General features: G+C 43.8%; 2 protein-coding genes across 2 annotated transcripts in view; both read right to left on the bottom strand.

Annotated features, from left to right (window-relative positions):
• The window catches only part of palmdb (palmdelphin b), an 86018-nt gene extending 81025 nt beyond the window's left edge, over window positions 1-4993 (bottom strand). Inside the window, exon 1 of the mRNA XM_085417954.1 lies at window positions 4863-4993. The gene's annotated coding sequence lies outside the window, so the exon portion shown is untranslated. The remainder of the gene's footprint in view (window positions 1-4862) is intronic.
• Window positions 4994-19147: 14154 nt separating this feature from the next.
• tgfbr1b (transforming growth factor, beta receptor 1 b) overlaps window positions 19148-24883 on the bottom strand; it is a 41809-nt gene continuing 36073 nt past the window's right edge. Inside the window, exon 9 of the mRNA XM_085417965.1 lies at window positions 19148-24883. This exon is cut by the window's right edge and continues 2628 nt beyond it. The gene's annotated coding sequence lies outside the window, so the exon portion shown is untranslated.

Consider the following 24883-nt stretch of genomic DNA (forward strand, 5'->3'; position numbering starts at 1 on the left):
ACTTGAAGCCACTGAGGCGTTCGGTGTGACGGGGGTGACATGATGTCACTGGTATGCATGAATTTATTAAACAGTCCAATAACTCCAGTTGTACTTTAGATGTTTATCCCAACACAATTTTACACAACAGCGCAGCGGTCACAAACTGTTTACCTTCTTCCAATTAACAACACACCTGATGGTGATTACGTGCGTCTACCTTAAAAACCTTCACCATACCAAAAACTCAAAAAATGACCTCTAGTGGCATACATAAGGTATCAACCGAAAAATGGCTCCTACACCCCTTATAATCAAAAATCTAGAATCCACTGACAGATTTTACAGTGTAGTCTCAGTGTAGTCAACCTTTTCCTCACCAAAAGCCTGTTCACCGGCTACTGTGTTTCCTGTCACAAGGATAACATCATCCCAACGTTCACCACTGCTGGTGATAAAGCAGCCTACAGAATGGAGGTGAGGAGACAGGCACCAGGCACTGAAGAGCATCAGTGATATTTAACAGCATACAGCTAGTTGGGAGGACTCAACAGCAGCTATACTTTCTGAGGAGGCTGAGGAAGTTTGGTATCTTGCCTATGATCCTCAGCAACTCTTTCAGCTGTGTGGTTGAGAGCATGTTGATCAGCTTCATAACAGTGTTGTATGGCAACACTTATGCTATGGACTCCAGAAAGTGTTGAAGACTGCTGTAAAGATTATCAGGACTCCACTGCCCTCTCTGCTGAGCGTCTACCATCACAGAATCCACAGGATAGCTACTTCCCTCCTCAAAGACCCCATCAGCCTCTAAAACAAGGTGTTCATACGTCTACCCTCAGGTAGAGATACAGAAGTGTGAAATCTAGGACCTGTAGGCTAAATAAGTCTTTCTTCCCCGCTGCCATTAGACTCCTAAACACCTGACACGCTTTTAATACACTTTTACATACTCACTGCTTTCTGCACATACATCTGATGTAGCATTCAATTTGTCCGTCCATTCCCTTCCACTTATCCTTATCAGGGTCGCAGAGAGGTGGACCCTATGTCAGCTACCATAGGGCAAAGGGCAGCGTACCCCTGGACAGGCTGCCAGCCTGATGCTGGGCTAGCACAGAGAGACAGATGACCATTTACACCTATGGGCAAGTTAAAATCAGCATATAACCCCACTAACTGCATGTCTCTGCACTGTAGGAAGACGGAGAACTCACACAACCACAGGGATTTATTTATAGTACATATATTTATATATTTATTTTATGCTTGCAAACATAAACACAATCCAATAAGTGATCCCCTTTCTTTTATGAATTTTTTACATTTTTAATCCTTATCAAATCTTTGTCAAATATGTTTATTTTACATTTTTTGTAAATTAAAATTAAAATCAAACAATTCTTTTTAACCAGTTACATTGTCTTAGGTTTCTATTCCAGTGCTTTGATCGGTGTCAGACTCCAGGCCCAGTGACATGATTCCAAAACCTCCTTCTCTGTCTGGCCACTCAGTCAACATCCTCTTGCTTTTTAATCCCTGCTCCTCCCTCCTTAATCTTATCTGTGATGGATTAGCAGTGCACAGGCCAACACCATGTGCCTTTACTATCATCACCTTGATAAACAGCACTTTATCAAGGTGAAATACATTGTTAACATCAATTAATATTTCCCTCTCTCCCTCTTCCATTAGTATCTGGATGGGTTGCAGCGGTCTCTCTGGGTCCACTGACCAATTCCAACTAGTCGCAGTGGTCGGCTGTACTCTCGTTTCCCTGTTTGACTTGCACATGGATGAAAGCGGTCTCTGGGACTCCAGGGGTCTGGCAGATCCCAGTGGACTGGATAGCTGGGTTTGTTGCTTTGGAGTGTCTAGGGTACTACCTAGTGTTCTTGGGATGTGGGACCTGGGGTGCTTGTGGTGGGGGCTCCTGGCCCCCAGCTGAGTGGCTGGCCTCTTCTGGGTGAGTCTGGGTGCGGGGCCTGGGGACCTGGTGCTCAGGGTTGCCTGGTCTCTGGCTGGGTCCCTCCTAGCATGGGGTTGGCTGCCTCGCCCTGTAGGGTGGGTTGGCCCATGTTGGGATGTTTGGTCTGGGCCTTGGGGGCTCATGGATGCCCGCAGGCCCGTTGGATGTGGTGGGATGTCTGGGTGAGGGAGCAACAGTTGGGTGCAGCTTTTCCCAGACCCAGACCAGTGTGTCTTGTCCCTTTGCTTTGTGTCTCTGTTGTAATTGAGTGGACAACTGGTTCTGCACAGTCCATGCTACTCTGTGGTGGGGGCAATGGGTGCTACCCTTCACTCAACGGTGCTCTGGGACATTGTTGATGGCTGTGTTGCTGCTATTGATGCTATGGTCTGTGCTAAAGATCTTGCTGTCGCTGCCCTCCTGCTTTCCATGTATGCAGGTCCCAGAGCAGAGTTACTGTAAATGGAAATATCAACACTGGTCTAGAAAACCATCCTATTGGTTTCCTACAGCCCCTGTCGCAGGGTGTAGGAAATGGGCGTACATACCGTATTCCATATATAATGTAATAACTGAAATAACATGAATAGAAATGAAGAAATAAGCAGAAAAACCCTGAACAAGAGGAGCCTATAGAGAATAAATAGAACTGATCTCGGAATGGCAGTGCATTCAGATCATAATTCTGTTTGCAAAAGCTGCCAGAGACAGAATTAAGAAAAAGGAAATAGCACAACTGAACAGTTTAAACATGTTAAAACGGTATTTCTCAAAACCAACGTGTAAAATGAAAATGTTTATTTTAAACAAAAATCTGTACTCTCTACTCCTTATTTTTTCTAAACAGGCTTGTTTCTTTTTGTTTAATGCAGAGCTATTTTTTCACTGCATGTCTTCAGACATCAAAAGCATTTAAGCCCAAACAGATGAAGCGCAGTTTGTGTAGTAATCACCAGGGTATGTCACATAAGAAGATACGAAATAGGTAAAACCGTGTGCTATAGTCAGGGGTTAAAGTCGACGGGTGGTTTTGTTTGTTTGTTTATTTGTTTTGGAGTATTTTTCTTTTTTTGCAACACCAGAACGAGCGTCTATAAGTTGCAATTGCTGTACTTTAGCATCCAGCTAGTGCTACAAAAGAAGCGCGAGAGGAAGATAAAGGGAGTTATGTTTTTTAAGTGGCAAATAATTACAAATACAGCGTTATCAGTTCAGCAAACATCAACCAACACAAACTGTCTGTGTCCATCTGAGCATGCAAAGATTGCATCAAGCACTTCAGTTGGTCAAATAGAGCAGAAAAGACCTACATAAGAACCAGTCCATTCACAGTTTGTCACACAAAGTGTCTGCTAACTAAAGGTACAGCCGCTGTATTTCACAGGTAGAGAACAAAAGAGCTAACTTCACTCAGAGATGGAGAAAGATAAGAAAGACAGGACAGGAGAGAGAGCTTAAATTTAAGGGTAAGGACTGCTCAGTGGTGTTTGATAAACTGGACATTTTGTGCTGTAAAACAAGCTGGGGAAGACTAACTGTGCTATTTAAAGGTTGCATGAAAATACTCTGCAGCTTACTGCAGCATAAATCGGTTAGCTTGCAATAATGTGATGGATTTGAAATAAAACAGTGTGTGACTGGTGCACAGTGGTTCTGGTGCTCATGGTCAGAGTTACATCAAGTATAGCAAAGATTTATTTGAAGTTAAGATGATGATGTCTGGATGCATACGTCCAGATGAAGAGAATCACCCTGATGATGCTTAGATTCATTCACTGACAGACAGCATAAACAGTGTACTGTCAGTGTAGAGGATGGAACATGTCTGTACTCTTACCCTCTCTAATTATTTGGTAAATGGACTGGTGCTCATTTATGCTCTCACAGCATCCACTGAGACTCACTTTCATGCACTTTAGTGTAACTGTCAGTTGCCTCAGGACAATTTAGCATCAGTCACTTGGCCAAAGACATATTAACATGTAGACGAGAGGAGCAGGGGATCAAACCACTGACCTTCTGATCAGTGGATGACCCTGAGCCATGCTCCCGAGCTCCACTTTGAAAGCCAGGGACAAGTCAAGCAGATTGTACTGGTGAGTCCTGGCAATCATGTGCATCTTACTTAGGCACATACCACCCATCTAAATACTGTCACAGAGCAAGCGTATCCTGCCATAGCAACAACACTCCCAAGAGCAGCCGGCCCCTTCACTGCAAAAACTGCGCAGAAAACTATCTGCCAAAACAACCGAGCAGCCGCACCATTCACCAGAACAAACTGAACCCTCATTTCAAATTGTGAGAAATTAGTAAAAACGAGCTCTAGTTCATTATTATTTCCTCTCTGCAGCCTTAAACCGGCTGAATTATAGCTCAACCTGAAATGAGTGGGAAGGAAAAGACACTGGATGACTGCTGTACTGCAGGCAGCCCAAAACAACAGTATGTATGTGGGAGTGCATATATGTGTGTCTTTGCATATACATTCATCACACCCACACACACTCTTTCAAATGTCTTTCTTTCTGTTTCTGACAGTGGAATAATGTTCAGAGATGTAACGTAGTGATTCTTTAGCTGCTCTCTGTATGTGCCAGTGCATCAGTACACACACTGGTTATTTAAAACCCGACCCCCGCTGAGATGTTGCACACAGCTGACAGCTTAAAGGAATTAAAAGCTTACAGAATCAAGAGACCCTTTTGAGACATTTCAGTTCCACACATACATTACATCAAAGTAACTGATGGTACAAAGTAGTTTGTAACACTGGGGGCTCTACATGCAGCACTCTGTCTGACAGAAGAGTATCTACCTGTGAAAGCCACATTCCACGCAAAGCTTGAAATACATCACATATATTAACGTAGAGACAAACACAAACAGTACAAGGATACAAAGATCTACTCACCAGATTTGTGCTTTGTGTGTCCTCGAGCAGCAGAAAGGGTACGGATGGTACTATTGCAGTGTACCGAGCATTACTGAGCCTGAGGTTTTGTCGGGAGATTGTGTAAGCTGAGAGAGATTCAGATTTACTGAGAAGATTCCCTCCCCTTCCTCCCCCCTCCCTCCCGCTCTCTCTCTCTCTTTCCCTCTCTGCTCTCTATGAGTCTGTCACAAGGCCCAGCCATGCGCCACAAATACCACTTGCCAAATAATTGCTCCACACATGTGAACCCCCCCCTCACCCCCGGCCCCTTGATCCCACCCCAACACACCCACACACCCACCCACACACACACACACATCCACCGACCCACACACACACACCCACCGACCCACACACACACACACCCACACACACACACCCACCCACCCACACACACACACCCACCGACCCACACACACACACCCACCGACACACACACACACACCCACCGACACACACCCACCCACACACACACACACACCCACCGACCGACACACACCCACCCACACACACCCACACACACATCCACCGACCCACACACACACACCCACCGACCCACACACACACACCCACCGACACACACCCACCCACACACACACACACACCCACCGACCGACACACACCCACCCACACACACCCACACACACATCCACCGACCCACACACACACACCCACCGACCCACACACACACACCCACCGACACACACACACACACCCACCGACACACACCCACCCACACACACACACACACCCACCGACCGACACACACCCACCCACACACACCCACACACACATCCACCGACCCACACACACACATCCACCGACCCACACACACACATCCACCGACCCACACACACACACCCACCGACACACACACACACACCCACCGACACACACCCACCCACACACACACACACACCCACCGACCGACACACACCCACCCACACACACCCACACACACACCCACCGACCCACACACACACACCCACCGACACACACCCACCGACCCACACACACACACACCCACACATACACACACACACCCACCCACACACACACACACACCCACCGACCGACACACACCCACCGACCCACACACACACACACACACACACACACACACCCACCAACCCACACACACACACACCCACCAACCCACACACCCACCCACACACACACACACACACCCACCGACCCACACACACACACCCACCGACACACACCCACCCACACACACACACACACACCCACACACACACACCCACCGACCGACACACACCCACCGACCGACACATACACACCCACCGACCCACACACACACACCCACCGACCCACACACACACACCCACCGACCGACACATACACACCCACCGACCGACACATACACATCCACCGACCCACACACACACACCCACCGACCCACACACACACACCCACCGACACACACCCACCCACACACACACACCCACCGACCCACACACACACACACCCACACACACACACACACCCACCGACCCACACACCCACCCACACACACAGTGCAATGGAAACCTACTTCTTTTTGTTTTCAGCTCATGTCAGTGTTACGTTGTCTGAACTCCAGCACACTGTTGTACAATTTGCCATGCATTTTGTAGAGAATCCTCAATTTAAAAAAAAATTGATTGATATTGGAGACGGCGATTAAACATTCAGGAGTGAGTGAAGGTGAATGACATACAGCAAAAATTTGTCTTAGGGCTTGCAAGGCAAGGCAAGTTTATTTGTATAGCACAATTCAACAACAAGGTGATTCAAAGTGCTTTACAAACCCTCGGCTACTGTGTACAAGGCAAAGTGGACCTTTTCTTCTTTAGCAGTCATCACTGTCACACTGAGTATAAAGATCAAAGCAAAGACTCTATTGATCTGTTCAGACGGCTTTTATGTGTTATTAATAGTTTTTGATTGACAACAGGCTGTTATGGATAGGCTAGTAAACGACAGTCATATGAAATCAATACACAGGGCATCAGAGGATTTCACAGTTTTACTTTGGTCCAGGTTACACTATCATATGAATGTGGAAAATTCTAGTGAATATGAGTTTAGATTTTATAGCCTAAATACAGTGACTCTGTTACATATGGCTGAAAGGCCTGTTTCATATTTTAGAGAAGTAAACCGATAACCAGGTAGAAACTACAGGTACGTAATCATACAATACATCATGTAATCCATGATTGTCACTGTTCAGTGGGGGAATCTACCTTAAATGTGTGTCATCTACCATATATCGCAGAGTGAAAATTATTTCTTTTTCTACTTTTTTGCCACTTTATACGGCCTCATTCATTCTCTGCAGTAACCAGTCAGTTTAGGTTTTTGCTGAATGCCACCATCCAACTGCTGTTTTTCAAAGGCTCTATCTTTAGAGCAGCTACAACACTCCACTTCAGATGTTGCTATAGGAACAGGAGTGCCAACCACCATTGCCAGCATTACAGTAGTAACTGTGTGTTGATGAGCTGGGATAATAACGTGATGAGAATGGGCCTGCTAAAAATGACAGTGAAACTGGACTACCTGGCTCTATGTGGTGACCATATTTACAAGGAACTCAAAGCTTTCAATTTGTTGTAGCACCAAATCACAACAGTCGCCTCAAGATGCTTTATATTGTAAGGTAGACCCTACAATAATACAAAGAAAACAAAGAAAACTCCAACATCATATCTTTGTGAGATGTGTGTTCCCTAGTATTCCTCTGATTCTGCATTTCTTTCCTTTTCCTTCTTTTTCCCTGTCCTTTATTATTTATCTACTTTTAAGTTATTACAATCAGAACGGAGAGGACTGGGAGTTGGGAAAGGAAAAGATGAAGAAAAGAGAAGTTGGGAAGAGACAGAAGGAGAGGGAAAGAAGCAGCAGCAGGGAAGCCCAACAGCCCAAACCCCGGCCAGACGGCCTCCTCCTCCTTGCTGATGGCGAACAGAGAACGGGGGTGTGAAGACCCCCTTCATTATGCTCTCTCATTGTGGTGTTGCCGTGTGACATTCTAAAGTGGATTTAAAAACAGGGGCATCGTACCAACAACTCTCTGCCAGACAGCAGCTGGTGTCAACACCACCCCTACCGAGAACCTTCAGTGTCTACATGTATTTCAAATTGAGAGGTGGGCACCGGTGCCAGAGCTGAGGCTGAATAAACAGATCCTCCTCTGGGCGTGCCCACCCCCAAGGCCCTATATGTATATGTTATGAGAGTGTGAGTAATGTGTCTAAGTCGTGGAATAAAATTGAGGCACAGGTGGCCAGGAGGGGCCACCTCAGTGACGCACCTGTACCTCAAGGAGCTGCATGTGTGGTGGTGTGATGGAGTGGGAATTTGAGCCAACTGGGGATGGGGAGGAAAGGATTGGCAGGGTAGGGGGTGGTGGGGTGGCCCCGATAGAAATCCATCAAGGGCAGGAGACCAAGCCGGGAGACCCGGGCATGGTCCTGTCACTAATGACAAATGACAAAGAGCAAATTCAGTCTAATGTGGTGGGAGGGAAAAGGTGATTATTATGAATAGTTTTCAAATGGAGAAGAGTTTTAAACCCAAAGTTCTTTCGAAATTGAACCCATATTTTGAGGGTGTTAATAACTATAAGACTGGTGGTGTGCTGCCGTGAGGAAACTGGAAGGCTGGAGGTGACCAAGGCTCTAAGGGAGGTGGAAATGCAAGATGCCGCTGCAATTTGGCACCAATCTTCATCTGGGGTGTGGAACCATTAAATTATTTTTTGAACATTTGAGGCCCAGTATTAATGGTCGAAATTTGGAAGGGATAAGCCACCTAGGTTTTTAGGCCTCTGTAACAAATCCAGCCGTATTCTAGGATTTTTCCCATCCCATATAAATGAGATCAGAGCTTTATCAATAGATTTAAAAAATGATTTTGGAAGGTAAAGTGGGATACACTGAAATAGATAAAGAAACTTGGGGAGTATGTTCATTTTTATACAATTTGCCTTCCCTGCCAACGATAAATGAAGTGGCTTCCATTTCTTTAAGTCTGATTTGACCTTTTCAAGTAGTGGGCAGAAAATTTCTTCATAGAGATTGTGCAAATCTCATGTTATATTCATGCCTAGATACTTAAAGCCGTTTTGGGCTGTTTTGAAAGGTATAGACTGTTCTGTATTTGAAGAGCCAGGTCATTAACAGGATAGCATTTGCTTTCACTGAAGTTCAGTTTGTACCCTATTAACCCCGATTCTTTGATCCCCATGGTAGAACAGAGAAAACCCGACTCATAGTGGTCAAAACATTTATAATTCTTTATTCAATCATCTTCTGGAAGAGAGAGCCCTGCACAGCCCAAAGCCAGTTGCAGAATCTCTGACATTAGAAGCTAAAATGTGTCTCATATAGGTGTTATTTTGGTACTTTACACGTCACACACAGCCTCGATACAAACACTCCTTATATGTTACTAGTTCCTGTGTTTTCTGTCTGGTTTCCTGTTTTATTTATATGCTTGTACAGCTCTACACCAACTTCCTGTTTTTCAGTCTGGCTGAGCACTTAGTTTGTGAGTCAAAAGTGGCCTTGCTTTACAAGCCTTCAATATTAAAATACATAAAACAATATACTCAGAAAATAAGCACTAAGAATATGTTTATTCCTTACCAGTTTCCCCCTTTTTACCTTTCCCTAGAAAGTTCACCATATTTCTCTTAGTTAACCTAATTAACTGACTCCCTCAATAACTACTGTGAACTAAGAACAGATATAATTAGCTTTTTCTGGTAAAAGGTCCTACATTACTTTTATCACTCTTTGGAAATATCCGCTATAGAGTTAACCCGTTTCCTCTTTAAAAATTTACTCCTGGTTTTCCACCCCCTTTAGGGGTAGCACATATCTGACCTTAACACTATTTTGGGCAACTTACCTAACATAGAAATCCTGCAAACTATTACTAAAGTCCCTCTCATTACTCTTCATTACTTTTATGCTCACATTTAACCTTAACAAGCTTTTAATTTCCTAAACAACAAATTTTCTGAAACTGCGATTCTCTGTGCTTCTTTTGGGTGCCCCTTTCTGGTGGTTCCGTTCGGTCTGGTGCTTCCTTCTTGCCAACCCCTTCATGATTTTCACTGTGGTCCTGAAATCTCCTGTAAAGGATAAACAAAACACCTCTCCCTGCTATGCCTTAATACTCTACTGTGCTTATCAATTGTTCGTTCAGTTATTCAAAGTTAGTTCAGACTACCACGTTTGGGACTCTCTAATCAAAAGGATTAGCTTAATTATGTGTGTAAGTGTGTTTGCATTTTATCCCTCCATACTTCAAGTCATCCCTTCAATATATCAGTTCAGTCGGTCACGCTGAACGAAGCTTTTGACCTCCACATGACTGAGTAGCACTCCTATGAGCACAATTGCAATGTGTGTATGAAAAACCATTATATACGCTTATTTTAGAAATCAAAAAGAAATCAAACATTTTCAACCCTGTTAGGGAAAATATTCTAAAACACTTCTTCAGTAAAGACTCAGAGAAGAGAAACACACAGAACCTCTTGCTAGCAAGGGCAGCCTCCAGACTGAGACTCGCCCTGAGCACTGCCCCGGTCTTTATTTTATACACTCAACAAAAATATAAACGCAACACCTTTGTTACTGCTCCCATTCCCCATGGGATGGACGTAGAGACCTAAAATTCATTCCAGATACACAACATAACCATCCCTCCCAAACAGTGGTCACAAATCAGTCCAAATGTGTGGTAGTGGGCACATCTGCCATATTGAGATAATCCATCCCACCTCACAGGTGTGCCACATCAGGATGCTGATCTGACATCATGAGTAGTGCACAGGTGTGCCTCAGACTGCCCACAACAAAAGGCCACCCTGGAATGTGCAGTTTTTTGCACTATTGGGGGTCTGGGGACCCAGAACCGGTCAGTATCTGGTGTGACCACCATTTGCCTCATGCAGTGCAACACATCGTCGCATGGAGTCTATCAGATTGTCAATTGTGGCCTGTGGAATGTTGGTCCACTCCACTTCAATGGCTGTGCGAGGTTGTTGGATATTCGTGGGAACTGGTACACGCTGTCGTATACGCCGGTCAAGCACATCCCGAACATGCTCAATGGGTGACATGTCCGGTGAGTATGCTGGCCATGCAAGAACTGGGACATTCTCAGCTGCCATCTGCCCTGAACAATGTGAACCATGATTCATCCGTGAAGCGCACACCTCTCCAACGTGCCAGACGCCATCGAATGTGAGCATTTGCCCACACAAGTCTGTTACGGCGACGAGCTGGAGTCAGGTCAAGACCCCGATGAGGACGACGGGCATGCAGTTGAGCGTCCCTGAGACGGTTTCTGACAGTTTGTGCAGAAATTGTTTGGTTGTGCAAACCAATTGTTCCAGCAGCTGTCTGGGTGGCTGTTCTCAGACGATCTTGGAGGTGAACCTGCTGGATGTGGAGGTCCTGGGCTGGTGTGGTTACACGAGGTCTGCGGTTGTGAGGCCGGTTGGATGTGCTGCCATATTCTCTGAAACGCCTGTGGAGACGGCTTATGGTTGAGAAATGAACATTCAATGCACGGGCGACAGATCTGGTTGACATTCCTGCTGTCAGCATGCCAATTGCACGCTCCCTCATTGCTTGTGGCATCTGTGGCATTTTGCTGTGAGACAAAACTGCACATTCCAGGGTGGCCTTTTGTTGTGGGCAGTCTGAGGTACACCTGTGCACTACTCATGATGTCAGATCAGCATCCTGATGTGGCACACCTGTGAGGTGGGATGATCTCAATATAGCAGATGTGCCCACTACCACACATTTGGACTGATTTGTGACCACTGTTTGGGAGGGATGGTTATATTGTGTATCTGGAATGAATTTTAGGTCTCTACGTCCATCCCATGGGGAATGGGAGCAGTAACAAAGGTGTTGCGTTTATATTTTTGTTGAGTGTACTTCCGTGAGCGCGCGTGTGTGTGTGTGTGTGTGTGTGTGTGTGTGTGTGTGTGTGTGTGTGTGTGTGTGTGTGTGTGTGTGTGTGTGTGTGTGTGTGTGTGTTGCTGATCAAAGGGTCATATAACATAAAAGCACAAAAGGTACATCCTTGGTCAGGAAAAGGGTGAGGAAGTCCAGCAGTTACAGCACTTAGACTAGAGCAGACGTAGCTACGTTAATCCTGCCATAAAACAATAAAACAAGGTACGAGCTCTCATGCTCCCAGGACGTGGGGGTGCATTCCTGGGGTGCACACCAAGCCTGCGGCCTGCTAGAGATCACACATCCTGTCACTACACAATTGATTATACGCCTCTAAGTATACATGGTTAAATATTTCCTAAAACAAATAACTACATGCAGTATTCTACCATATGCAAACTTATATCACTAAAAGATTATACTGACTACTAAATACAATTTCCCCTTGACAAACCCAGAGAAGGAGCCAAAGCTGCTTAGGGTGTGGATGATATGGGGGACACTTGAAACGGGATCAGATACATACATTAACAGCTCGTCTGCATAGAGGGACACTCTATGCTCTTTATCCATCCTACAAATACTTGCAATTGATGGCAAGGTTTTGAGTGTAATAGAGAGGGGCTCTATGGCCAGGGCAAATAACTATGGGCTGATTGGACAGCCCTGACCGGTACCCCTTGTCAACTTAAAATATCGTGAACGTTTACCATTAATGATTATAGAGGCTTTGGGTGATGCATATAAAAGTCTAATCCATGAGATAAAATTAGGACCATAGCCAAATTTTTTTAAACAAGCGAATAAATAACCCCATTCCACCCTATCAAATGCTTTCTCTGCATCTAGCGCGATAACCACCTCAGGCACCTCGCCGGACACAGGAGAGTGGATAACATTTAGGAGCCGACGGACATTCGTAAATGAGTGACGGCCTGGGATAAAGCCAGTTTGGTCAGCAGATATTACGTCATGGATTGTGGTTTCTAGGCGTAGGCCAAGATTTTTACATCACAGTTTAGGAGTGAGATAGGACGGTATGAACCAGGCTCTGTGCTGTCTTTACCTGATTTCAGCAGGAGGAAAATAGATGCTTCAGTCATTGTCTGTGGAAGTACCCATCAGGGCCCGGTGCTTTGCCATTTTGCATCGCCTTTAGTGCAGTAGTCACTTCTGCATGATTGAGTGGAAGTTCAGCTTCAGTCCTATGGGCCGCTGTTACAAGAGGAGCCTGAAGATTGTCAAAGAAATGCTCCATATCAGAGCAGTCACTTGTAATCTCAGATGTATAAAGATTTGAATAAAACGCAGTCAAGGTTTCTTTAATTTCTTCGGGGTCAATTGTTAACTCACCATCATCTTTTCGTATTTGTGGAATTTGCTGTGCGGCTCGCCATGCTCATATACATAACCTCGTGACTTTAACAGAAGACGTTCAGTTTTTTCGGTTGATAACAAATTATATTGTATTTGGAGGTCTAGCTTCCTTTTATAAAGCTCAGGAGAGGGAGAGACAGTACTGAGCATCTACCATAGAAATGGTGTAATTAGTTCCTCTTGCCTAATTCGATTCATTTTGTTTTTTCTAAACAAATATGAGATGATTTCTCCCCTGATTACAGCCTTTAGTGTCTCCCGCAAGAGAGAAGGTGAAACATTGTCTTTCTGGTTAAAAATGAGAAAGTCATCTATTTCTTTTGGCATGATCTGACTCTACAGTGGTTAAATATTCAGTTTTCCTGACGAAGGGGAGAAGATTCTGATCAATGAAGAAATAGTCTATTCGACTATATGAATGATGTACATTAGAGGAAAAAAGAAAATGACTTACTTTGTGGAAATAAAAACCGCCAGAGGTCGACACATCCTATTTGGGCCATAAAAACAGATAATATCTTGGCTTTTTTGGAGAGATTTGTAGGTTTAGAGCTGGAACGGTCAAGTGCTACGTTCATCACACAGTTCAAGTCTCCACCAAAAATCAGCTGTTTTGAGTTCATATCTGGAATTAATGATATTATTTTGCCAATAAACTTATCATCATCCCAGTTCGGGGCATAAATATTTATCAGGACCACAGGCTTATGGTACAGGAGTCCTGAGACCACCACAAAACGCCCCTGCGGGTCTGAGACATTTTTCCTACCCATCCTTTCTTAAGTCTGATGTGATCTTTTACCAACAGGTGGGTTTCCTGGAGAAATACAATGTCACATTTTAGATACTTAAGATGATTAAAAATCCTGGCTCTTTTGACAGGCCCATTCAAACCCTTCACATTCCAGCTAATGAATCGCACAGCAGCCACCCCCACATCAATACCATTCGCCATGCTTAAGTAAGGCGATTATGACATAAGTGTCATGGTCCTGGGTCTGTTGGCCCAGCGTTTTGAGTTTTCGTTTGTTTGGATGTTATATTTAAGTTCTTCAGGGTACGTTCATTTGTTTATTAGGTTCTTTGTGTTTTCTACCCCTGTATTTGAGTTTCCCTCTCCCTGTTTCATGCTGCGTGTCTTATGTTGTCAAGTTTATATTGTCGCGTCTGCGTCTCATGTTTCCTGTTTTATTTTGAAGGTCTGTGTCCTATGTCAGTGTAGTCAGCTTTGCTTCCTTTGTCTCGTTATGTCAGACTAGTGTCAGCTGTTGCCCCATGTGCTTCCACTTCCCCTAATCACCCTTGTGTGTATTTAGTCTGTGGCTGTATCCCAATTCAGGGTCTGCAGCCTTAAAGGCCGCATTTCAAGGCCGATTACGTCACAGCGGTGCGCCGAAGGCTGTCCCAATTCAAAGGCTGCTCGAAATGCGGCCCTGAAATGCGTCCTTCCTTTCCCTGAATTTTAAGGCTGTGGCAGTGTAGACTTCGTGGTCCCACATATCCCACAATTCATAGCGCGGCAGTCTGTGTGGAGAATTCTGCCGCAGACGGCAGAAGCGGAGCGGCCGAAGAGTAAACTGTGAAAAGTAAGTACTGAATATTATGTCACTTATTTATGTGCAAATGTTTAATAACGAAGAACATTAAACATTCCTGTTGGCCACATGTCGGCAAAGTCATGTGACATTAGTGACGTTTGTACTAACTTGGTTTTAAAGCCTTTACTTTAAAATATACGTCGTTCAATAGCTGAGCTTAATCTCACAGAGAATGATCAAAGCTCATGTAGAAACAAACAAATGAACAAAAGATTTTCTCCTTCATCTCTGTCAAACACAGCTGTATGACACGTTTCCAGCTGTTAGTATCATGGTTGCTAGGCAACCTGGGCAGCGGGACGGAGGCTGGACCGTCCCATTTCACAAGCCTCGCACTTCTGGCCTTAGCGGTCTTTGAGTACGCGGCCCTTGAGGATCGTTGAGGCTGCAGACCCTGAATAGGGATACAGCCAGTGTGTTTGTTCATTCTTTGTGAGGTTGTCTGTTGTTCACGCCATGTTTCATGTCTAGGGCTTTCATGTTGTTTGTTTAGTTCTCCCAGTTTAGGTTCATGTTAGTTTTATTTCAGTTTGCCTTGCCCTTTGTTTGTACCTTTTTCTACCAGCCTCATTAAACGGCTCGCTTTCTGTTAATTCAAGTTTTGTTCCACGTTCTATTTTGTCTGCATTTTGGGTCCTCTACGTCAACTTCCTACAGTCTACTTCCGCAGTCTGTGGCAATAAGAGTAAATAGTAAGAAAGGGAAGCAGTAGTGATGGCCAAATGAAGCTTACTGAAGCTTGTATTGAAAAACGGTTCATTACTCGAAGCTTTTCAACACAGTCCTCTCCGGTGACATCTGGTGGTGAAAATTATGAAGAGCAGCTTGAATCTGCAAAATAAAAAAACAGACTGCTCAATTATCACTGCTCACTCCAGAGAGTGGAGTTCTCTCTGATATTGGGCCACCGTTCCGTTGCTTTGAACATGCAATTGTTTTTTTTGTTTTGTTTTTTTTCGAGATGGGGGGGGGGGCTTGTAATGCTTATTTGCTTAATACATTTTGATTAATAAACTTTCCCTATTTAAACATGCACTATGGTGTGGCCTTTCTTTGCTCATAACTCCTTGATATTGGTAAATACAATAAGTGAGCAATATATATAATATACATATGAGAATGCACAGCACATTATGGAGTATGCCCCTGCTGTGAAGTCCTGCCTCCATCTACTTGTCGTTTAATCACTGGACAGCTGGACAGGTTCATACAAAATATTAGATTAGGCCAATTCCTATACATATTTTTGACCTAGGGGTGGGATTGATTGTGAACTGGAAAGGGAAAATGCTTAGGAAGCTGAGTACGGCTGCATCGTTACTGATTTGTAGAATCATTTTGATTCGATACAGGATCCGATTCAATTTGATTGGAATCTGGAAAGTTTTGCCTCAGTCAGAAATATTACAATTCTGATCATTTAACAGTATATATCCATAATTTCGTATCTATTAAAAGAAAGCTGACACATGTGAGACTTAATTAGAGATGTAAACAGAGAGTTATGAAACCTGCAGCTGCAGAAGCCAGCGGGGAAAAAAAGAGGCAAACACAGCGCGGACCCGCCGACGCACCAAAATCTGACTCTGACGCGTCGGGTCCGCGCTCTGTGTTTTCGTTTGTATGCAGAATCCGTAAACCTGCTCCTAGTTACTGTTTTAGCTGTATGGTGTTTGACGACATGTTGTGAGGTTTAACCTGAGATGCTGGCGTTTCAGGCATGATAACGTTAATTTACAAATCGACACGGGATTTTAATGAATCAATATCACTTTATTCAATTTAGCATGGATTGTAATCAGAAAAGCGATAATCAAAACCCACCCCTAATCAAGAACTTGCAAAGTAAAAACATGATCTATGTAAGGTAGCCCTTTTGTTATTTACATTTAAAAAGAGGATTAGTGTTACTGTGCACCGGCTGAGTCTGTTTCTTTTCTTAGAAATAATTTCTCCTGCCCTAGAGAAAATCCTCTCGCATGGAACAGAAGAGGCTGTGGAGTGCAGGAACTACACTGCAAGCTGGTAGATATGCAGGTATTCCTGGGTCCTGCAGACTATCACCTAACAACAATAAACAAAATGATTTTCTAAACTGTAGCAATGTAATTTACGTATAGTGTCAAATACATTTTATTTTTTTTTAGTCTTTATCAGCTTTAGGAACACTTCCATGTGAATTAAAGTCATATGCTGTAATGATATTTACATTATGAAAACATGATTTTGGACATTTCAAGTTTTTCACTTCAGCAGATAAAATAAATTGACCAAAATCAACTCAAAATCCCGCGAATGATTCACTTTCCTATAAACCACTGAATTACTTGTGTTCTAAATGAAGCTTCGGACGTCACTGATGACGTGACTCTGGCCAAACGACACAGTGCTTCTGCAGTGTGTTGTTTTTTGGGTACGCACTGGAGCGCTAGCTTCAAGCGGGCCATCATTAGTCTCATGGATAGATTTAATCAATAAACCGTTCTTATGTAAACATGCACCATGGTGTGGTATTTCTTTGCCTGTCACTTCTTGATGTTGGTAAATAAAATAAATGCAAAATACATATAACATACAACACATTATGGCGCATGCCTCTGCTGTGAGGTCCTGCCTCCAGGTACTTGCAATTAACCACTGGACACCTGGACAGGTCTGTTTATAGATCATATTATATTTGCTAAATCGCTGATATATTTTGAAACTGGGGAAAGAACTGATTGTGCTCATTATAGTGCTAACTATAATGAGCATTCCCATGATTACTTCCTTTAGCATAGGATGAACTCGGACCATCAAAAGCATTCATGAAAATAATCAGTAAAACTGAAGTGGTGCACAAACAGATGTTCTGTATAATTCCATTTGGATTGATGTCAGTAGGTCTCTTACAGCCTTAAGACTCCCATACATCCGCTGGGATAAATGACAGATGGTCACTGGAGTCATCAGCGTTTAAAATGATGTAACAGCCGATTCATCTTTTCACTGTTTAGGATAAACAACGGATAACTACAGCTCAGAATAACGAGAGACTGTAACAATAGCTACACGTACACGCATGATTTTTATCTAAAGACTGATTATGACTCTCAAACTGAGAGCCGGTGCTCATAAAATGTTGCCACGATTCGCCTTTAGGAGACTTGTTTTGATTTGGCGCTATATAAATAAAATTGAATTAGTGAATTGAATATTTTCCACTGTTACAGTTTTTATATCCAAGCATTCGTGACCCATGATACTGAAATAGTGCTCTTTTGACTAGATGGTTCGTAGCTTCCAGGTGTTTCGATGTCAAAGCCACAGTGTTTGATAGTGTGGGGGAATTACCAGTTAGTCCGCTCAAAGACAAATCCATACATTTCAGTCTCTTACAGCTTCAAATTTCCATGACACTGTTTTCATTATGGAGTTTTAGGGGCTCAGCCTTCCTGTGTTGTTCAGTTTCATCCATTGTGTCTACTAACAGCTCTTTGAGAATCACCTAAAGATGACTTAAAGAGTTAGGTGCTCGAATTAGCAATGGGTCTGATTTCTCTGAAAATGATTACACTAAAAACACAAAGAAGAAAAACTTTAAAAGGTCTAAAAAAACTACTGACTGAGATTACTAATTGTAAAAAGTGTAAGTATGTCTGGCTTTGTGGCTCTGGCTCAATACTGTATTACACTAACAGTATGTGAAAAACTGTGGGGGGAGCAGTCATTATGTACTGCAAAGGTTGATTGTGTTCATCTGGACGTAGCGTGACTTCTTCAGGCTCAGCTGACTGCAAACTGACCTCCCAGCCCATTGTTTATCAGTGCTGCTGGTTGCAGTCATTGTGCAGAGGTGCTGTTTATATGGTTGGGGAAACCTGCAGTCAGCTGAGACTGAAGAAGTCACGCTATGTCCACATGAACAGGATCAACCTTTGGGGATGTCCTCGCCTGGATGGTCGAGCATGCATTTAGACATAATCATGATCGCGCTCTTTAAACGATGTGTTCCACGTGCTGTTAGAGCGCCGAGTGTGCAGCATTCAAATAAAGCTGACAAACACAAACGTGAGAGTGAAACAGGGTTCCTTTATTCACACCACTTTCTACTCCAGCTACGTTAGAAGTTAACATGTGTCTATCCTCTAGCTCTATGCTGACCTCTCATTCATCTCTCCACACTATATAAACATTTCAAGATTATAACATACGTCTAGAAATCCAGAGAGTTTTGAGGTGACCTCCACAGTTCAGGGGTTTCTGCTCAACAGTCTCACCCCACTCTTCCAGCGTCCCACTTCCACTTTTTTTCCCCTCCTTTGTTCAACAAAAAAACAAAACCATACTGAACAAGGCATTTGTAACCAGAGAAGAGGGCGTGGACATTTGTAAAGCGCATCGACTATACAGTTCACGCAGAACACAAGCGACAGGTCACACACAGAGCACGGTAACAGAGGAAGGAGAGTATACTGCTCGCTCACAACACTAACACATTACAGCGCCATGTGACAGAAAAGTACCATGAAAAAGAAGAAACCAATCTTTAAGCATTTCATAGAAACAAAAACAGATCAATTGCAAAGTCGGAGTAAACAAATCAGGAATATATACAGTGAGGTAAAAATACATTGGTCTTTCAAAGAGGTATTTTCTTTTTGATTAAGTGTCCTTTTTAACACTTTAATTACTGGATGCTTTTTACAGATCACGTTCAGCTTTTGGATGACATCTATGAAGCGGGTTATGCAGACACATGCAGTCTCGTCGTTGCAGGTCAAAAGCAAAAGTCAAACTTAGGCACCAAATAAAACATGTTAAAGCTTTCTACTACCTTTGCTGCCAAAGAGGCCACGCTGCAGTATTAAACCAGGTTGGAAAAGGTTTGTTCCAAGCAGAGGCAGAGCCCTTTAGTGACCCACACCGCCTTCCTCTGGTCTGTGAGATGATGGAGGGCACTCAGGAGAGGAGCACGTCACCCTAATGCGGTCACAGTGTATAGATGCTGCTAGCATAGGTAGGTCTCTGAACATGTGTGATCCAACGGGACTCTGTGGGCAGACGCCACCGAGCCCGGCTTTGCATATTGAGAGAAGGAGACGGGCGATATCTGCACGATTGCAGACACAAGTTTGGGCTGAGATATGCAGGTTGTGCTCGGGTTGGGATGTTGACTCTGAGATGACTGATACATTCGCAGCTGTAGCTGTCAGTGCATGGTTTGAAGCTGCTGGCATAGTTCACGACACCTCCCTGTTGTGGCCATCCATCAATCCGCACAAAGCAGGAAAACAGGCCTGACGTGTACACGAAGTAAAACGTGGAAAGGCTGCATATTCTACGGTGCTGCTTTAATGGGTCTGAGTCACCAAACAGCTGAGCCATGCTGCTACTGACCGGTGGAGTGAGGTTTGAGATTGCATGGCTATACGTCACAGCGCACCTCTCCCCATTTAACTGAGAGCTACAAAGAGAGAAAGCAGAACGCGAGTCTCCAAAATGAGGTACAGGTTTTCTTGCTAACAGTTTGAAACATGGTTGATGATCCAAATAACTAAACAAACACTTCTTACTTAAAAGTATGAAGGAAACAACACAGTCTCATAGCAATGTGAGTTTTAGTTTTGTCCTTTCGTATCGGCTCGTGTTAAAGTCAAGTGCCCGTTTAGACAAAGAACTACAAAGTCTGAAGGCTGGAGGTGTGGTGGCCCGGACTTTAACACTGGGCATCCAACATCGATTCAGACTTTTTATTCCGGTTATTTTGGGGCTTTTTAACTAAACATATACTTTTGGTTGGATTTAGCCAGATTGCAGGGCAGCAGTGTAAGATGGGACATGGTCCACGGTCACCTCCTCCAGCTCTTTGGTTAGTTTTAGGCAACAAACAGTTCAATAATGTTGATGAAAGACCATGGACTGGGTTAGAACAGACACTTCTGCAAAGTTAATCACACTTTACAAAGCTCCATATTTAGCTAGGCTGCAATGGTGATGAGGACCAAAGCAGCGATGACCCATTTTGCTGTCAGACTGTGTTAAAGGGAAAGGACTTGTTTACTCCCATTGCTTTCCAGAAAACATCACCGTGATGAAGGCCACGGTCCAAAAAGCATCGATCACGTAACACAGCTGTAGTGCTGATGGAGCTTTGACCGACAGTACGCCATCTTTTCACGGTCAGCCAACCACAAGGACGCTTTGATGATTCGGGTATGGGGACGAATCATAGGTGTCAAACTCTGGCCCGCGGGCCAAATTTGGCCCGCAGCCTAATTACATTTGGCCCGCGAAGCCATACCAAATTACTATTAGAGCTGGCCTACTGGTATTATACAGCTAATATATATATTGTTTAGTATTAAGCTTTGCTTGTTCCATATTCAGTTTTTCAGCAAAACTTGTTTGAGTCTATAAGAAGAGATTCATTCTTATATCTGAGAATCTGAAGATTTTTTTTTTTTTTCAATAAATGTTAGCCCGCGACTTTGTTCCAGTTTTGAATTTTGGCCCACTGTGTATTTGAGTTTGACACCCCTGCTCTACATGGTTGCACAACTGTAAGAACAATGACCGACCAAGAGCGCCTTCAATTTCAGAATGGTCACGGAGGTTTCATAAGTAATATGGTCACCTAAAATCAACTGGGAGATCTCCTGAATTTTGTGACTGGTGTTAGGGAACAAAAAAGCCCTTTTTAGTCTCCAGAAGGAGCTGCTTATGTCTAAGAACCCTCAGACGCTAGCACCGAGGACAAAATGAATTGTATTAAACTCTCTTGGTGCAGAATTGTGTTAGTCATTAAGCAAGCCTCTGCAAACTAAATGGGTTCTGCACACCATTCAAAGTGTTCCTATAAGGAGAATACTGAAGAGCATTTGACTGTACCTGTGGTTGTTTCCAAATTCTACTGTTTTAAACTCATTCTTCTTCAAGCAAGCACGTACAAAACTAAAAACGAATGAAGTTTACATCCTTTCTCCGGCTTCTTCCCACTGTCCAGTGTCATGTATTTAATGGGTTCATTGGTGAATCTAAATTGCCCACAGGTGTGTTAGCTATCTCTCCCTGTGACCTGCACCTCGACTCTCGCCCTATGGTAGCTGGGATACGTTCCAGCACCCCTGCAACCCTGCTAAGGTTAGTAAAAGGGAACAGATGGATGAATGAAAAGAAATTACAAATATTTAAAAATCCAAGTTTCATGACCAAACACCAGGACAGCTTATGGGCCTAGTGTGATCATCACAGCAGTAAGATGATCCTCCAGGTCAAGCCTAGAAATGTTATAAGGAGAAACCCAACAGCTTCCCAAAAGGTAGCCACTGGACATCAGAGTTAAACCATGCATTAAAATGTCCACCGTGAAAATCAAATATACTTGTACATTAAGAAAAGTTGTGTATTTGAAATGAAGTGTCTGATGGAACGTGTCTGGTCCAATCAACACAATCTGATAAACATGCCCACTTTAGTATTGATGAAAGAATTTAGTGCCTAGATTTTCACCTTCACTGAGATCATCTTCTGCACTGCCTTAAGAGACCAGAGGAGGCACTGTCATCAAGTGCGAGCTCTTTTCCCCAATCACTGCGTCAAGCCGAATGCTTTATTTGACTCCTACTCCAGCCTTAACGTGTTAGTTCACAAAGAAATAAACTGAAAAACAAGCAGGGGTGAGTGTGAGTTGCTCTACTCGGTACAGAGCTGTTAAGCCACTGAAACCGCTGCAGTGAAGCGTGGCCGTTGTAGCTGTTGGATCAGTTCGAGAACGTGGAACAAGAAAAGCCAAGACAGACTCAACAGACCGAAGTGGTTCTGTTCAAGAGAGAAAAATGCTGGGTAAACATCTTTATACACTTATGTTGGGATTGGAAAAGAGAAGGTACAAGGCTGCTGGTGACTTTAAGACAAAATGAAGATTGACCTATTAAAGGCATATAAGGAGAGCTGTTCACTGAGCTTTTGTTGTGGATGGCACACATTCCACGTGCTCCCAGTCCAACCTAAAGGCCCACCTGTGCAGAGCTTAAAGGGATGTAATCTCTTTCCCAGACCTCTACCAGCAAACCTCCAACCTACACCGTGGAGCGTAAACAGCTTGGACACGTGACGCCCTAACCTCCTCGACAAGCCTGCTAGTTCAACAACTTTTGCAGACATGCAACATTTAACCAGCCTGTCACCTCGTTTTGTTTTCCTCCAGCAGATAGTTAGAGGCTATGGCAGGGGCCAATCTTTCTTTTGTCTTATGTTTCTATGATGACAGAGGCAGAACTGTAAAAAGCCAGCAGCAGGTTGTGAGAATGTTGTGTAGCCTTCAGAAGCTGGTGAAATGATATTTAGCTTCAGCCAACTGGAGCTTTTTGTCTTGATTTTACCTGAAAATGTTGTGTACACTGAGGATTTCAGAGCCAACTGAAAGGTCCCATAATGACGGCTTTTCAGTGATGCAGTTTTTACGCTTTGACAACAAAGAACAAGTCCCAACCTCAGCTGCCCCTTCCTTAAAATAATAAACGGACCTCCGTGTTAACCGATCAGCACAGAGAAGCAGAGGACTCGCTCGGAGCGAGTTTGCGTTAGAGCAACATAGCACACAATGATTCAGGCAACAGATGGATATTCACATCCAACGGCAGCTCTCGCCTCGACCTGGAAAGCGAGCTGGCCAATTAAGCAGCAGCACAACGAAACATTATAAATGGATAAAAGGAGAAGAAACCACGAAGACAGACTGATTCGCTGACAGCCGACTTACAGATAAACACCACAGCAGTACAGAAGTGCACTTATTGCTGAACAACAAACAGACTCTGTGGTGTCTTTGTGCAAATCACGGTGTGGCAGACGTCCCAGTCAAAGTACCCAGTTCTGGACCTGTGTGTTTGATGTCATGGCAATTTGGCAACAGGACAAACACACCTGGAACGTCAGGTGCGATATATACATCTATATATCCTTTACATAGAATAATGACACTTACTCCATCAAAGCATTCATTATATATGTGTATAATAGATTTATCGATTTTTAAAAAACGACACACAGAATGAAGAGCATATCCTGACTCTTACGTGTTGGTCCCTTAAGGCTTGCTAAGCTGAAATGACAAAATTGTCGGTTTGATTTTGATCATCTCATGTTTTTGTAAATGTACATTCTAGTAGAAAAGACAAAAAAGAAAATCATAATAATAATATGCAACCTGAAAAACCTATGGCTTAGTAAATATGCATTTGCTATATTTAAATGAATGCACCTCACTGCTTTTTTGTTAAATATCCTACAGAGAAAGAATGTTCATCGTTTGATTCATGCTGTCGTCGTCAACACAGAAACAGAACATCGGAGAGTCCGAGTTTACACTTAGAGAGCGACATCGTTAATGCTTACGAGTCTTTATGGTTCTTTTCGAGAGAGCTCTGTCTGCAAACAGTCTACGGTGCTGGAGCTCCAGAGGATGAGCTGTATGAGAAGTTCTCGTTGAGGTGGCGAGGTGTTCCAGGGGAGGTCTGATGGTATGGCACCAGTGTGTCGGTTGGGCCGTGGGCGCAGCGGCGTCCGGTGTGCGTCTCCTCTTCCTATCCTCACTGTATCGCGGGTATGCATAGGATGAGCTTGCTGCTCAGTGGGGTCTCTGCCAAGCCTCCTCTGACGCACACCACACAAAGCTGCATCCGCAAAAACCCACGACAGCCAACACAGGACACGGTGGCTTTGAAGCACGGCACTTTCCAGTAACGACTGGCTTGGAAGGCATGGTGGCAGCTGTTGGTTGTTGTTCTTGCCGTTTGTGGTTTAGCAGAGCACAGTATAGAAAATAGACACATTTATCTACTGTATATTGCATATGTTGCAGCATGTTTGCCAGAAATGAATGACTTCGCCACGTCCGCTTTGCTTTTTGAAAACCACACTGAATGAGCGGAGCAGCTCGAACAGCAGAAAGTATAAAGGTGATGCATAAATCAGAGAGCGGGTCGACGAGCCGGTTCAGTCCCCAGAGCTACTGTAACACAAGAGGAGCGAGGAAAACGGGAATGCTCAC

The sequence above is a fragment of the Rhamphochromis longiceps genome, linkage group LG9, assembly GCF_057381845.1.
Source record: "Rhamphochromis longiceps isolate RC_006_pf linkage group LG9, R_longiceps_female_GT1.1, whole genome shotgun sequence".
NCBI lineage: Eukaryota > Metazoa > Chordata > Actinopteri > Cichliformes > Cichlidae > Rhamphochromis > Rhamphochromis longiceps.